Source organism: Gopherus flavomarginatus, chromosome 6 (assembly GCF_025201925.1).
Source record: "Gopherus flavomarginatus isolate rGopFla2 chromosome 6, rGopFla2.mat.asm, whole genome shotgun sequence".
Taxonomy (NCBI): domain Eukaryota; kingdom Metazoa; phylum Chordata; order Testudines; family Testudinidae; genus Gopherus; species Gopherus flavomarginatus.
Window position 1 is genome coordinate 78,426,434 of NC_066622.1, and position 14,874 is coordinate 78,441,307.

Below are 14,874 nucleotides of genomic sequence, written 5' to 3' on the forward strand. Positions count from 1 at the left end.
AGAGGTCAGGGCCTCACTGTAATATCTCAACCAGAAGATGCAAATCCAGCAGGGACACCTAATACCATGTGGGGTAACTAAAAGAAGAGTGTACCTATTGAATCAATTCCAGCAGCACCTGTGTGCTCCCATAGATCTGCTATCGAAATATTGAAACTCTTGAGCCCTGCTCACTTTATAAGCTCTGACAGGATCACAGGACTTGGTGTTATGACTTTCCAACATAAACCACAAACAAAAGATTAGACCTAATTTTTAACTTCTATAAGGAATAGTTTTCTTCTAATTTTTTAACGGATTCTTGATCTAATTCTAATATGAAATGTTCCAGTTAAGACTTTTTATTTAATGGGAGATAAATTCCAGCTTACCGTGTTCTAATTCACGATGGCATTTCTATATGCTGCCCCAGAAGCAAGACTTACATTAAGATAAAGCTTCCTTGCAGTAAGGATTTTCCAAGACTGCTCATCATTTGTCTGTGTGCGTCAACACTACCAGGCTGCTTCTGACTCACCCTCACAGTAGTCTACATAATCCCCCAGCCTCTTATTTAGCAGGTGGAAATGTAGACTGTGCTAAAATCCAACAGAAGCAGCAGTTTTTGCCCTGCACTACAGATGGTCAAATGTCACAGATCTGCTGCTTTGGTTTTCATGCAGCTGGTTGAATAAAGATTACAGACAAATCATTTATTTGATGACCAAAGTGAACAATTCAACTCTGTTATTCATCAATATTGTTGCATTACCACCAGAGGCATCATTTCAGAAAAATTCGGGGGGAGGCCCAGTTGCATCAGCACATAGAATGTTCTCTGACCCCAACAGCATCACCAATGAGAAGAACTAGGCAATTATTGCTTTCCTATTGACTGCATCCAAAATCTGGGCCGGGGGCAAAAAGTAGAAGCTATAATGGAGCATGTTGACCTATGACAAGTCTGGAGAGAGGGCAAAGCCAGGTTGGAGGAAGGTATGGACAGCTGACCCCCTTGCCCTATAGCAAATGACATTGATTGCCACCTTGTCACAGCATGTGTGTTTTTAAGAATCAGTGATCAAACAATAGTTTCTGGGCATATTAATTGCCAGTGAGAGCAGTCAAATGATAGGAGCAGGGTCCTAGGTAGCAGATGCCTGTGTCCCATTCCCAGCTATGTCACTGCCTCACTGGGACTCTGTAATGGTCCTCACTCGGGGGTCTGGTTGGGGAGCATGGCCTAGTGGTCACGGCTGCAAGCCCTGACTGCCAAGGGGGCTGTGGGGAGAAGAGTCTGGGCCCTCTCACTCTATTGGGCTCTGACTCAGGGCCCTTTAGGCTACCAATAGTCTGGCAACGAAGGCTGCTTAAAGCTGTCCTTCCTGGGCCAAGGCTTAATCCAAGGCCTTCCCCTGGTGGGGAAATTCTAACCACAATAAGTAAGAGGAAGTTACCAATGTCCAAGGTCCACATGATATCCCTCTCTGGTTGTCTCTGGGGTGTGTCTCACGGAGGGCCCCTTTGGGCCACTGTGTCAGCCTTTAGACTTCCTTCTGCCCTGCGCTGTGCTGCTGGAGCTGCAGAGGTCTGCTCACCTCCAGCTCTGCCACCCAAATGAACTAATTCCCTGTCTTTCATTCCTCCAGAAAATGGAGCATTTGCTGCAGGGGCATGTGTGTGTGTGCACATGCGCACGCCAGGTGGGAGCGGGGGGGAAATAAGAGGGCGGGGGAGCTGGCTGAGCCCAAAAACTAATCCCTTGTTCTATTGGGGGGTTTGTACACCCCATCACAGACTCCTTGTGGAAATTACTAATATCCATGTTTCAGGCTACCTGCCCGGAGAGAGTGCATTATCCACTTTTACTTACCTCTCTCTCAGGCACTGCATGAGGCTGAGTTTTCGTATTTGTACACTGCTTTGAGACACTGCACTTCAGGTCTGCTGTAATTCCACGCCCATCCCTTGCTTCTTACACTCTTCCCCATCTTTTCGTTACAGGGCTGTCAAACAATTAAAAAATAATCACAATTAATGCATGATTAAAAAAATAGTCACGATTAATTGCAGTTTTAATCTCACTGTTAAACAATAGACTACCAATTTACATGTATTATAAATATTTTTGGATTTTTTTTACATTACAACATAAAATAGAAAGTGTACAGTGCTTCCTTTATATTTTTTTAATTACAAATACTTACACTGTAGAAAAGAAACAAAATAAATACTATTTTTCAATTCACCTCATTCAAATACTCTAGTGCAATCTCTACTGTGAAAGTCCAATTTACAAAAAAATTTTTTAACATAACTGCACTCAACAACAAATTAGCATAAAACTTTAGAACCTACAAATTCACTCAATCCTACCTCTTGTTCAGCCAATCACTAGGACAAACAAGTTTGGTTACAATTTGCAGGAGATAATGATGCCCACTTCTTATGTACAATGTCAACTGGATGCGAGAACAGGCATTCACCTGGCACTGTTGTAATACAAAAGTGAGCACTGTACACTTTGTATTCTGTATTATAATTGAAATCAATATATTTAAAAAATGTAGTAAAACATTAAAAATATTGTGACAAAGTTCCTTCTCTACCTTGGTGGGTCCTGCAATTATTGGCAGATTTGCTCACCTCAGTGATCTTCTTCACAGTCTGGATCAACATCTCCTGTGTCTGATCAGGAACTGGGAGGTTTGGGGGGAACCTGGGCCCACCCTCTACTCCAGGTTCCAGCCCATGGCCCTGTGGATTGCAGCTGTCTATAGTGCCTCTTATAACAGCTGCATGACAGCTACAACTTCCTGAGCTACTTCCCCATAGCCTCCTCCAAACACCTTCTTTATCCTCACCACATGACCTTCCTCCTGGCGTCTGAGAACGCTTGTACTCCTTAGTCCTCCAGCAGCACACCCTCTCACTCTCAGCTCCTCTTACTCCCAGCTCCTCACAAGCACTTCCTCTCCTCGGACTCCTCCTCACTTGACTGGAGTGAGCTACTTTTTAAACTCAGGTGCCCTGATTAGCCTGCCTTGATTGGCTGCAGGTGATCTAATCAGCCTGTCTGCCTTAATTGGTTCTAGCAGGTTCCTGATTACTCTAGTGCAGCCCCTGCTCTGGTCACTCAGAGAACAGAAAACTACTTATCCAGTGACCAGTATATTTGCTCTCTACCAGACTCCTGTACCCCATTGGTCTGGTTCTGTCACAATATTTACAATAAATTTAAATTGGTATTCTATGAACAGTGCAATTAAAACTGCAATTAATCTTGACGTTTTAATTGTTAATTTGTTTTGCATTAACTGCAATTAATGAACAGCCCTACTTTTCACTTTACTACTTCCTTTCCACCCTCACAATGTAGTTTCCTCAGCAACCCTGCCCCCTCCACCTAGAAAAAAGCATTTTATTCTTGTGCAAGCCCTCCCCTTTATTCTCCCTCACATGTCGCTTCTCAAGCGATCAGTTTTATTTTAATAATCTCTCCATCTCTCTGCAGCTAGCCTGTCCTCTAGTGTCTCCTTGTATTTGTCTGGTTGAATTTGGAGACCAGTCCTGAGATGTGGAGTACCCTCAGCTGCCATTGAGTGCCGTGGGAATAGTGGATGCTCAACATGTTGCAGGGTTGGGGTGGGAAACATCTCTTACCCTGTTTGTTAAGCATTGTATACATTTAGTGCATTACATATGGGGATTTCAACATCTTAAACAGTTCCAGTTTAGGAAAAGCAGCTCAAGATAAAGGCTTGTCATATCACCTCATCACATTTCTCTACTTCAAATCATAAGGACTCTGTTCAGAATCTCCATTTTCAGGTTTGACAAGTTGTGTTCACAAGGTAATGGCCTAGCACTGTTAAGTCTATTCTCAAAAAGAGGTCAGACAACACAGGCATCTGAACAGCTTGTGTTTAACATGAGACGGGATCCGAATCATTCTAAGGTTAAGGTCAATGGTATCCCTGGCCATGATCAGCCAACATGGGTTCTTCTTCAAAAGAGCACTGTGAAATAAGTACTTGAAAGGAACTGGCTTGCAAGCAGTCACTGACTTGTGTTAGCTTTAAAACAGTTAAGCAGAATGAATCTCTTAACTACTTCTGTGTTTTCAGTTGGCTGTACTCACAGAAGATTACCTGCTTAATATGGTTTTCAGTCCTACGTTTCAGTCACAGCAACATTGTCTTTAATCATCTAATCATTACTTTTACATTAGTGAAGCAGCTCAAACATGACGGTTACTCAGCTGGGTGGCAAAACCTCATGCTTTGGAAAAGCTTTTGGAGCAATTATTTAAGTGCTTGCTAAAAGAACAAGCGAGTTTGTAACTTTTGATTAGCCTGGGAGAGGGGCAAGAAGGGATACTCTATCCACTCTCCATTTCCTTGGCAATTGGCCTCCCCCTTGCAAAGTATAATCCACTATGTATCCTGGGGAATGACCACATCCCTTCACTCTTGAAGTCACCTCTTTGCTCACCCTTACTCCCACCCAGATGACCATAAAATCAGGGCCAATTTTCTGGCCAGAAGGAACAAGCATAGTTTCTTCAAGACTCACTGGAGCCAAAGACTAGACACTTCGTGATTTGGGTTTTCCCAAAAGTGCTCTCCTCATCTTAATATTCTTTGTAATATTACCTTGTTATTTTTCTTCTCATGGATATGCTTCTGCTTTGACATTGCAAATGCAATCAAATCATCATAAACAGCACAATTCCTCCTATGTAATAAATAACTACTCCAATCTTTTCCTTCTAAAAACTGAATGCTGCTCTCTAGTGGTAATTGAGTATCTAACTACTTGTTATATTAAATGGAAAGCAACCATTGGAGGAATGCTTTTCTTGGGTTCATAAGGGTGTATGACGAAACTTTCTTTAGATCAGTTTGTATTACAACAGCGGTTCCCAACCTTTTTCAACTGGCAGGCGCCGGACAACAAGCCACAGAGGACCGTGGTGGTGGACGAGCATCTGCTGAAATGTCACTGACAAGCAGTGTCATCCAGAGGCATTGCTACTGAATTTCGGTGGCAATTCCTCTGGATGACACTGTTTGTCAGCAGCAAGCAGTGTCATCCAGAGGCGTTGCAGCCGAATTTCAGTGACATTTTGACAGGTGTTCATCCGTCGGCCAGTACGCGGGCGCACTTAGATGCCCCAGCGGGCGCCATGGTGCATGCAGGCACCACATTGGGGACCCCTGCCATACAAGGTCAATCAAGTGCAGAAGACCTCTGCTTGTTTTCATGAGCACTCCCACAACAGAGTACCATGGTTCTTTAAAACTGAAGGACAATCACTTATTCTTTCAATTTACCCCTTTAACTATAATGTGTTCTTCAAGATTTATCCCTAAAGTGGCAGAATCAATGCTGTGGTCACAGCTGAAGAACACACCTAGATATTTTTACGTGTAGTTTACATAATAGCTTGCTGCATATTTGTTCAGCTGGCTAATGGTTCTAATTGATTCTGTTCATGTATTGTACAAATGCTAAGTAGCCTACTTAGGAAAGATCAGTCAGATGTATACATACAAAATAGGAAATGACTGCCTAGGAAAGAGTACTGCGAAAAGAGATCTGGGGCAAGGGTTGGCATCGTGGAGCACAAGCTAAATATGAGTCAACAGTGTAACTGTTGCAAAAAAAACAAACATCCTTCTGGGATGTATTAGTAAGACTGTTGTAAGCAAGACACAAAATAATTCTTCCTCTCTACGCTGATTAGGTGTCGTCTGGAGTATTGTGTCCAGTTCTGGGCACCACATTTCAGGAAAGAGGTGGACAACAGAAAAGAGCAACAAAAATGATTAAAGGTCTAGAAAACATGACCTATGAGGGATGATTGAAAAAATTGTGTTTGTTTAGTCTGGAAAAGAGAAGACAGGGGACATGCTAACAGTTTTCAAGTACATAAATGGAGGATGGAGAAAAATTGTTCTCTTTAACCTGAGAGGATAGGACAAGAAGCAATGGGCTTAAATTGCAGCAAAGACCGTTTAGGTTGGACATTAGGAAAAACTATCTGTCAGAGTGGTTAAGCACTGGAATAAATTGCCTAGGGAGGTTGTGGAATCTCCATCATTGAATATTTTTAAGAGCAGGTTAGACAAACACCTGTCAGGGATGATCTAGATAATACTTAGTACTGCCTTGAGTGCCGGGGACTGGCTTAAAGACATCTCAAGGTCGCTTCCTATCAGAGGCGACTCATGGGCGGGGGCACATAGGGTCATATCCTCCCCCCTCCCCATTTGCTGTTGGCTTGTAATGAGCATGCTCACACAGACTGAGCATATTCAATGACATTGCTAAAGCCAGCTGCCCTCACTCTGCCCACCCATTATCGGCAAGCACTGGTCATCTCTGCTTCCAGTCCTACGTTTCCGATTGTACTGCAGGAATTGAGCAGGTTGGGTCTCTCTCTGCAACTTTACTTACTGGCTACACTCACCAAGAGTTGAATATGTAAGACTGTTAGCTAAGTGCATTGAAGATAGAAATGATTATTTATCAAGTACATGCCAGATCATTTCACTCGCACTTACATGCCAATCCTATACAGAACTATAGTTCACTTGCTGTAGGTTCCAAGGATATACCTGTCCACAAGTCCATTGCTTCACAATTGGCTATTAAACTCATGTAAAAAGCATACTGTCTTGCTCCATTAACTTAGTCTAAAATTTGGTTGATGGGTACTTGGGAATTGTAAGTAATACCTGGAAAAAAATTCAGGAAATATTTTGCTGTATTTTATTTTGCAATTTCATATTATAATACAGTATCTGTTTGTCATATTGATTTTGTATTAATTATGGGGAAGATCTTATATTACATTAGCTTTTTTTAACTTAATGTAGGCATGATGACATAACTCTAGGTTTATTTCCAGCTTCGCTGACTCACTGACGTCTCAGTAAAGTCTCATATGCTTTGGTTTTTCCATCTGCAAAATGTAAACGATACATTTGTGAAAATTTCCAGAAAAAAAAAGTGTTATGTTTTAAAGATTATACTTATTACATAGCACCTTCCCCAGAAAGTTTGGTTCTCTCTTCAGTAGTTTATTCTGGCACACAAGTTCCTTTTTCTTTGCACAGTATTTTCACCCTAAATATTTTTTGTATTAAAAACATAACTCAGGGAACAGACAGTTAAGGCGTATTTGTCAAGGATAAAGATTATGAAATCTTATTCCACTGGTTTAAGTTATGAGCCTCTTCTGTAACCATGATAATTTTGTCAGATTTATATACACATCTGTCAGAACTATCTGGGGTACATACGTTATTAGAGAGAGTAATGTAAGCCAGGCTTGCAAGACTGTCGGGAACACTCACCAGGCCACCCTTAACACCAAACACCTGTAACCCTCCCCCTCCCCCAAGCTTTATTCACATCCCTCTGTATATTCTTAGTCTACTCCTTCGACCCATATGCACAGATATCATAGCAGCATACCTCATAGCAAGCTCTCAACTCTCCATGCCTACGTCACGCTGCTCGGCTCCTCCACTTGACTTGTCCTATTACCCCCTCCACTCAGTCACCCTGCAGCTCCCCCAACTCACTAACATTCTCCCACTACTACTGAATTCACTGGCCTGTCTCTCCTCCCTCTTCATCACCAGATCTGACAAACTGCTGCTGAGAACAAAACAACTGCAGGGGTGGCCTTAGCACCTTTCCATCCCTTTGGACCCCAATTTTCTCATCAGCTGCCTTAGCTCTGTGCTGCATGCAACCCACTTTTTCAGCCCCACAGAGGGACCAGGGATTCTGCTCTACCTAAAGCCCCATCTAAGGAATAGCCATAGAGCAGCTGGGGTCTTTGCCCCCTACTGTGTAGGTGATAAAGAAGGCAGGTCTCTTTCCCTAGGGAGGCAGAGGGGTAGGAACAGTCTAGGACCGGCTGTGGGAGAATGGGGCAGGATGACAGAGAAGGGGTGCTCCAGGATAGGCCTCTACAGTAGAACAGGTTGGGAAATGTTTTCCCTCTCCGCCCCCCCCCAACTTCCAAACCTCAATGAAAACGAATATAATGTGTGTCTAATTTTTTGATGAAACATGGATTTGGAAATCATAGGGCTTCATGCTCCCATTTTCCTCTTTAGGCCAGGCCGCCTGGTCAGACCACATCTCCCACTTGCAGCACAGAGGGCAAGCATGGACCTGGGGAAGGCTGGAAATGAAAGGATTAATGGAAGATGTAGTCTGGATGGGGAGCCCAGTTCAGAAGACAATGGGGACATGAAATAACTCAGCTACAGTCCCATGAAGCAGTGTGGCAGCGTTTCCAAAATGAACAATTTGGTTTGACCAAAATGTTTTATGATTAAAAAAAAAAGAACATTTCTGCAGAACAGACTCTAGATGCAAAAATTTTTAGTCAAAAAACCCAGTTTTCAAAATTTCCAGTTCTAGGCTGAAGGTAAGTGATGGGAGAGAAGCTGGCCTGACCCAGGAAGAATGCAGCCCAGGGCAGCTGCTAGTCTTCAGTGCCCTGTAAACAGGCCCAGAGTAGGGAAGAGTCCAGAAGTGCCAGAAGGGGACCATTGCAGCTGGTTCTCCGTTTGCTGAGTTGCACAGCAGAGGCCCACATGGTTCCAAAGTGTCACAGTTTTACTACAGGTCTTGCAATATTTAGTGTTTTCCTTAACGCCCCAACTCATGGAGACTAATCATTATGGGACTCTGCTTTCAAAAATCCATCAAGGAAAGGTTCTAGTTATGGTTGTGGAGAAATTTTTTTTTTAAACATGAAGCCTGAAGGCTAAAAACCAGAAGGCAAACGTAAGAAACCCATTTTTTTAAAAAGAAATTATTTTAAAGACAGTCTCATGATTTTTAAGGCTTGAGGTTGGCAACACAGAGGGAGGAGCGCTCCCCCTTCAGCCTGACAGTGAAACAGCTACAGTTGCTCTCAACTGCTTGGCTGCAGCAGCATTGGTTATACTGTATCATAGCTGAGATTCTTTGTAATCATAGACCTTAAGTGCTTGTATTCTGCAGAAGCTGGATGCATTGGTCATACACATATGGGAAAGCATTTGAAAGCAATTAAGTCAGCATTTGAAACAATTACTTATTAGCTGCAACCAGATGGGTCTGATATAAGTTGAGACGAAAGATCCTGCAATGTCAATTTGGTTTTTAAAAAACGAAGTGAGAAACAGAGATGGAGTCTCATCAGAATCCTGTGAAGTATTTTGAAATTTAGTTTGGCTTTACTGAATTGACCATATCCCCCCCAAATAACTGCCTAGGAGCAAAGCCCACACTATTTGGTTTATTTTGTTGACTTGACAAGCGAGTATAAGATTGATTAGCAAGTTTAATTTTTTGGATTTCCCTTTGCTATTTTTGTCAATATTCAATATTTTTGGGTTGAACAGATTGCCAAGTACACAGTCTGGTTAGAAGGGGCATTCAACATAAATTCGTGTTTAACTCAGTTTGTATCTGCTGTACAGAGCAGGAAACATCTGGATCTTGCACTACAGATCCACTTCAATTGCTGTCTAAAACCAGAATACTTGAGAAGGCATTGGTAGGGCTAGTTTCTCGTTAGTATTCATGAATTGACTTACAAGTTTTGCATTGCAGACCTGAATTAACCACGTACTGTATTTGTAAGGAGCTTTGTTCAGTGGTGCCTTACAAAAATAAGATGTGATTTGACATTGAAGATTAGCTGCGGAAATGCACTGCAGCAGGTTGAATTTAAAGGCCTGTAGCCAACACATGAATCAATTGCAAGGAGTCCATTCATGTTTTCAATGTATGGAGCACTACATATTCAACATCAACTGTAATTTTTTGTCAGTGCAAGTGTTGGTGCCACTAGGTAGAAATCTTCTTGCTTGAGGCCTGTGTGAACCAAAGTACCTCCATGTTAAAAGCCTTTGTGTTAGCCTCACTAAACTTTTGTAACCTTCTGTACTAATGAATGTGCTGACTGTAACCACCTGTGTCATGAGCTGACAGCTAAACAATAAGGCCGTAGTTAGCAGGGCCGGTTAATACTAGATACTGCTAATATTAGATAAGATAGACGAAAAGCAGATGTTATGGCCAAGGCCATGTGCATGAGAAAGAAGCCCACACAGTGGGAAAGTACAGAAAGAAAGATATAGGGGGGGTATAAATACTTGTGCCCCGCCTGCATGCGGTATGCAGGATTTGAGATTGTTATTTCTCCCTTGCACCTTATTTGAGCTCAAATAAACTTGTGTTTTGCTTTTCCACCTGGTGTGTTCATTGGCGCTACGCACTCTGGGCAACGGACCCCACTGTTGCTTGCCTCGGGCACCCTGTGCTGGCAACAGTTCTTGGGTGGGCTCAAGGCTGAAAACTAGCCTTGCCTGGATCCCTCCTGGTGGTCAACAGATCGCAGTGATGACCAACCCCAGAGAGCACAACGGTGCAACGCGCTCGAGTAGTGGAGAAGCAGTTGTGGGCGATGGTGAGGAACCGGTCCCTTGGATAAGGTAGTGTCAAAGTTAGAATCAAGACTCACAATTTGTCAGACCACTCTGTTTATTAGCGCAGCGCTCCGCCAATAACATTCAGAATATGTGAGTGGCCATGCAAGACCCAAACAGTCTTATTTATACAGATAAAAGAGCGGGAATTAGACAAAGGAACAAAGAAAGCAAAACAGGAAAATTCACCTGGGGCACAGCATGCATATCCTATTTCCTTACTAACTGTTATCGATCTAAGGCTAATGCTTCACCAATTGCCCTTAAATGGTGCAATTGTTCTATGTTAATGTCTGTATTCCTGACACCTGGTTGCAACATTCCAACATTTTTGCTTAAAGATACAGACAACATTTATTTAATCCTTTCTATTCTTAATATATAATTTATTTTACTTTCACAGTAGGAACAGTCCAGTGGTGTGGACTTTTGCCCGAGGCTGGGGATTGTAATTGCCAGTCGTAATTAGAGGCTGGGGATGCCCAGTTGTTGTAATTCCCATTAGACAATAGAGCGTCATATAATGGGTCAAGGGCATGGTATGGGGCGCCAGGTACGGTGTACACCCTTAGAATTGGAAGGTGTTTGGTTTGGATCCAATGACTAAGCATAAACTGAAAAAAATTAATAAAAATAAAAAATCCCCCACCATATCTCCTGTTCTTCCCGCTATCTGGCGCAGTGCAAGGATTCAAAAGCAGGTTAGGGATAGTGCAGGGACAAAGGAGGGACCTGCCTAGAAAGGGGAGACCCTATGTCCTAGTGCACTCTCTTCCTGTTGTAGCTGCTAAAAAAAAAAAAAAAAAAAAAAAAAAAAAAAAAAAAAGCAGGGGGGGAGCCAGTGTGAGTGACTGTTACCAGAAGACACCTAGAGTACCCTGTGAAGCAAAAACTTGTTACCAGGACTACTCTAACGCAAGCCCGGTAACTAGTGGATCTTTAGGAGGTCCGACCCATGGTGGGCTGACTCGGCCTGGCATCATCTGTTAAGGAAGCTACCTGGGTCTAGGAATGTGTGTACCCATCTTCCCTTCCCCTTTCCTTTCCGTGTGGGCTACTGACAGTCTGATCATCTCACTGGATGCAATCAGAGTAAGCAGCGCCGTCTCCCAGAGACTAGGCGATGCTCTTTGCTGAAGGGAGATGTAGGAGGGTCGTGGTCATCCTCGTTAGCCTCTCCTGCATGAGTACCCTGTAGGGAAAAATCCTTAGTTTATGAGCCGCTAGCGCAGACAGGTCACCCTCCCTGTGTGTGTAAGTGGAAAATGGCTGGGGGATAGTCTAAACATTCCACCTCACCCCCTAAGGGTACCCCAGCATATTACATATACGTACATTATGGTTCATCAACCTGTAGGTATTTAGAGAATTGGAATATTTAAACGCGTGAAAATCCATCTAAACAATGCCCACTAGAAGGTACTTCAATCTAGATAAGATCATACATCTAAGAGGAGTGTTTAATCACCAAAAAGCCCTGATATAGCTTGAGCAAATTTGTCTATTGAGGAAAGGAACGGGTTAATTTGAAATTCAGCTTGGCCCAGGGATAAAAAGAAAGTTGCTCTGTGTTCAAGATCAAGAATCAACGCAGACTATGCTAAGTACAAAGAAAAACTGCTTTCGGCCCCAGCTGGCTGTGAAAAAAATATAGACAGAGGAGAACCAAAGGCAATACAAGTTACAGAACTGAGATTACAGTTGCAAAGCTTAACTGTCCAGTAAGATCCAACAGTGTGCCTTTGTGACCCTGGAGCCAGTGTGGCTTGGTGACACCAAAGAAGCCACAGGCAGCCGACCTGGACTGGAATCTCTGAAAGAGACACCGCAGGAGATTCCAGGGTGTAAAAGAACAGCCCTCCCAAGAGCGGAAGCATGTTGGAAATTCTGGACAAGCTGTATACAGGATAATCTCCTGTCCACCTCTCCCCCTTCTCTGAGCATTATACACAGAAGTGGCCAGTGTGGACGTATGTGTGTGAGTATGAAAGGGGCTTGGGGCATTAATATTTTTCCTGAGTGATGTGGGAGCGTTTCCAACATTCTCCGTTGTTGTTCTATTATTTTATTAATGAAGCTTTAAAATTCAGTTATATGATGTGTTTTCTTTATCTTCCCCCAATGATCCTGTAATGTCTGCCTGATCACCTGACATGAGGGATAGATTGATAACAGAAATTTGTCACAGTTTGGTGGGCAATTAAGAAGGGGGGAGCCCTGCAGAATTTACACCATCTATTTGTTTTACCCTTGTTATTTTGTGTTTGCTTTGCTTGGTACTGTTGGTGTTGTATGTTGAGAACTGCATGATTAAAGTGAGCCCTAATAGGATAAGGAAACGTTATCTGGTTTTGGTTAAATGGCCTTTGCCCAATGGGCCATGTGTTTTTCTCCAGGGGGCAAGCCTCACGAGGAAGGACTCGGGTAGTCTTGTGAGTAAGAATGTTTAAGGGAAGAGACCAGGAGGGGTGGGGGCTAGTTGAGAAGCCCACCCTCCTAGCTAAACTGGTAGTGGAATAAGTTGGTGCCCATGGAAGGGACAGTTCAACAAGAAAAGCAGGATCGGGCCCAGGCGGGCAGGCAACAGACAGAGAGATTAGAAAACAGGTTGGAAAACTTTAAGGGTGTAGTGGAAGGAAGGAGTCAGTAAGTGTAAGCATGGGGATTTCAAATACCCAGGACTTACTTGGGATAATGATTTGAGTTAATAAAAGTAGCTGCTGGGAGACAAGCAAATGATTTAAGGGACAGTGAGAAGTTAACTCTGTAGTTGCTGGAGGGAACAGCAGTTAAACTTTGTAAAATGCTAAAGAAGAAAGTTCTTGGTGTCTGTGAAATGTTTGTAAATAAATTCAGGCAAAGAAATTATTGGATTGCAATCATTTGATTTGGCTATGAACAATTTAGTTGAATTAGCTGAAGAATGTATACAGTGTTATGTAATGGAAACCTGGGCTACCTATGAAACTAATGCAAGAAACTATGGGGTAATTCCTCTGTTTTGCCTGAAATCAACAAGTAATTTGTATATTTTAAGTGATGATTGACTGCCCAGAAGGGGTAGATCTGTTTTTTTTGTCTTTCAGATAATCAGAGAAAACTGATGCCAGCTGAACAGCATTCAACTACCATGCATTTACTGGAACAATAGAAATTATGTTTTGTGTTCTATGTTCTGTCTTGTGGTGTTTGTCTTGCTGCCGGAATTGTTGTGTTTAATATTTTCATAGAATAGTCTAGTTTAAAATCAAACAAAAAGGTTAAATTAAAATGCAGATACTTGTTTTGTTCAACTTGGAATACAAAGTGTTTGAATAAATCAGGAGAATGTGATATACTAAAGTCTAATGCATTTCCTTAAGTAAGAAAAAAATTTCATTGGCCAAATTGTTAATTGCAAATATTGTTGTTAAAATTTGCATACCAACAGTCTTTGAAAGCAAAGACATGAAAAGTTAACCCACTCTCCATATTGTACATGGGATCTTCTGGCTATCTCAGATTTCTAGCCAGAGGGCTGGGGATGATGGAAAGCTATTGGACTAGAGGTTGTATTGAGTGAACTCCTCAAAGTGGGTGTGCTTGTCCTGGCTTGTTGCTCCAAGGCTCTGTAATAGGATTATTTTAGTGGAAGGGTATATGTGGCATACATTAAATAATAAGACTGATGTACTGTATAATGGCAATGTTTGTGTGTTCATTGTTGGGAAAAAGGTGTATAAGTAAAAAGTGGAAGTTTCCTTTGTAGGTTAAAAGAAGCCAAGAAAGGGAGAAGGACAAAGAACAGAATGAGTTAACTGGAAAAAAAAATAAAATAGCAAGCTCAGGCTATAGATAAAGACACTGACTCCACTCAAGGACACTGCTCACAGTTAAGACTTGGCTGACAATCAGGAAAAGGAGGGCTTGAATTTGCCCACGCAGCTATAAGGTTTGCAAAACACTGCTAGGCACTAATGAAATGTGTTAGACTTCTTTTCTCATAGGTAAAGAAGCGCTACCCAAAGACCCTAGCAGCCCTGCCACTCCTTGGAACCAGGAGACTGGATCAATGTAAAGGTCCACCAATGAAAGACTGCTCTGGCTCCATGCTGGAAAGGCCCTTATTAAGGAAAGGTATCTGACTACCAACACCACTGTGAAGTGCCCAAGACTGACTGCTTGGATCCAAGATTCTCACTGCAAAAAGACCCCTCCACCTCAGGAGGATTCTCCTACTGATGATTAGCCTATTTCTTTTTCTAGCTCCACTGTGCCTTCTGGACAGCAGGGGAAAAGTACAAGGTGAAGTGCTAGTAACCTCTCCCTTGTCCACTGACAGATCTACTGGGTCTTTGCATTTTTCTAGAAAAAGCAAAACCATTACAGGGTGATGTGCTGGTAACCT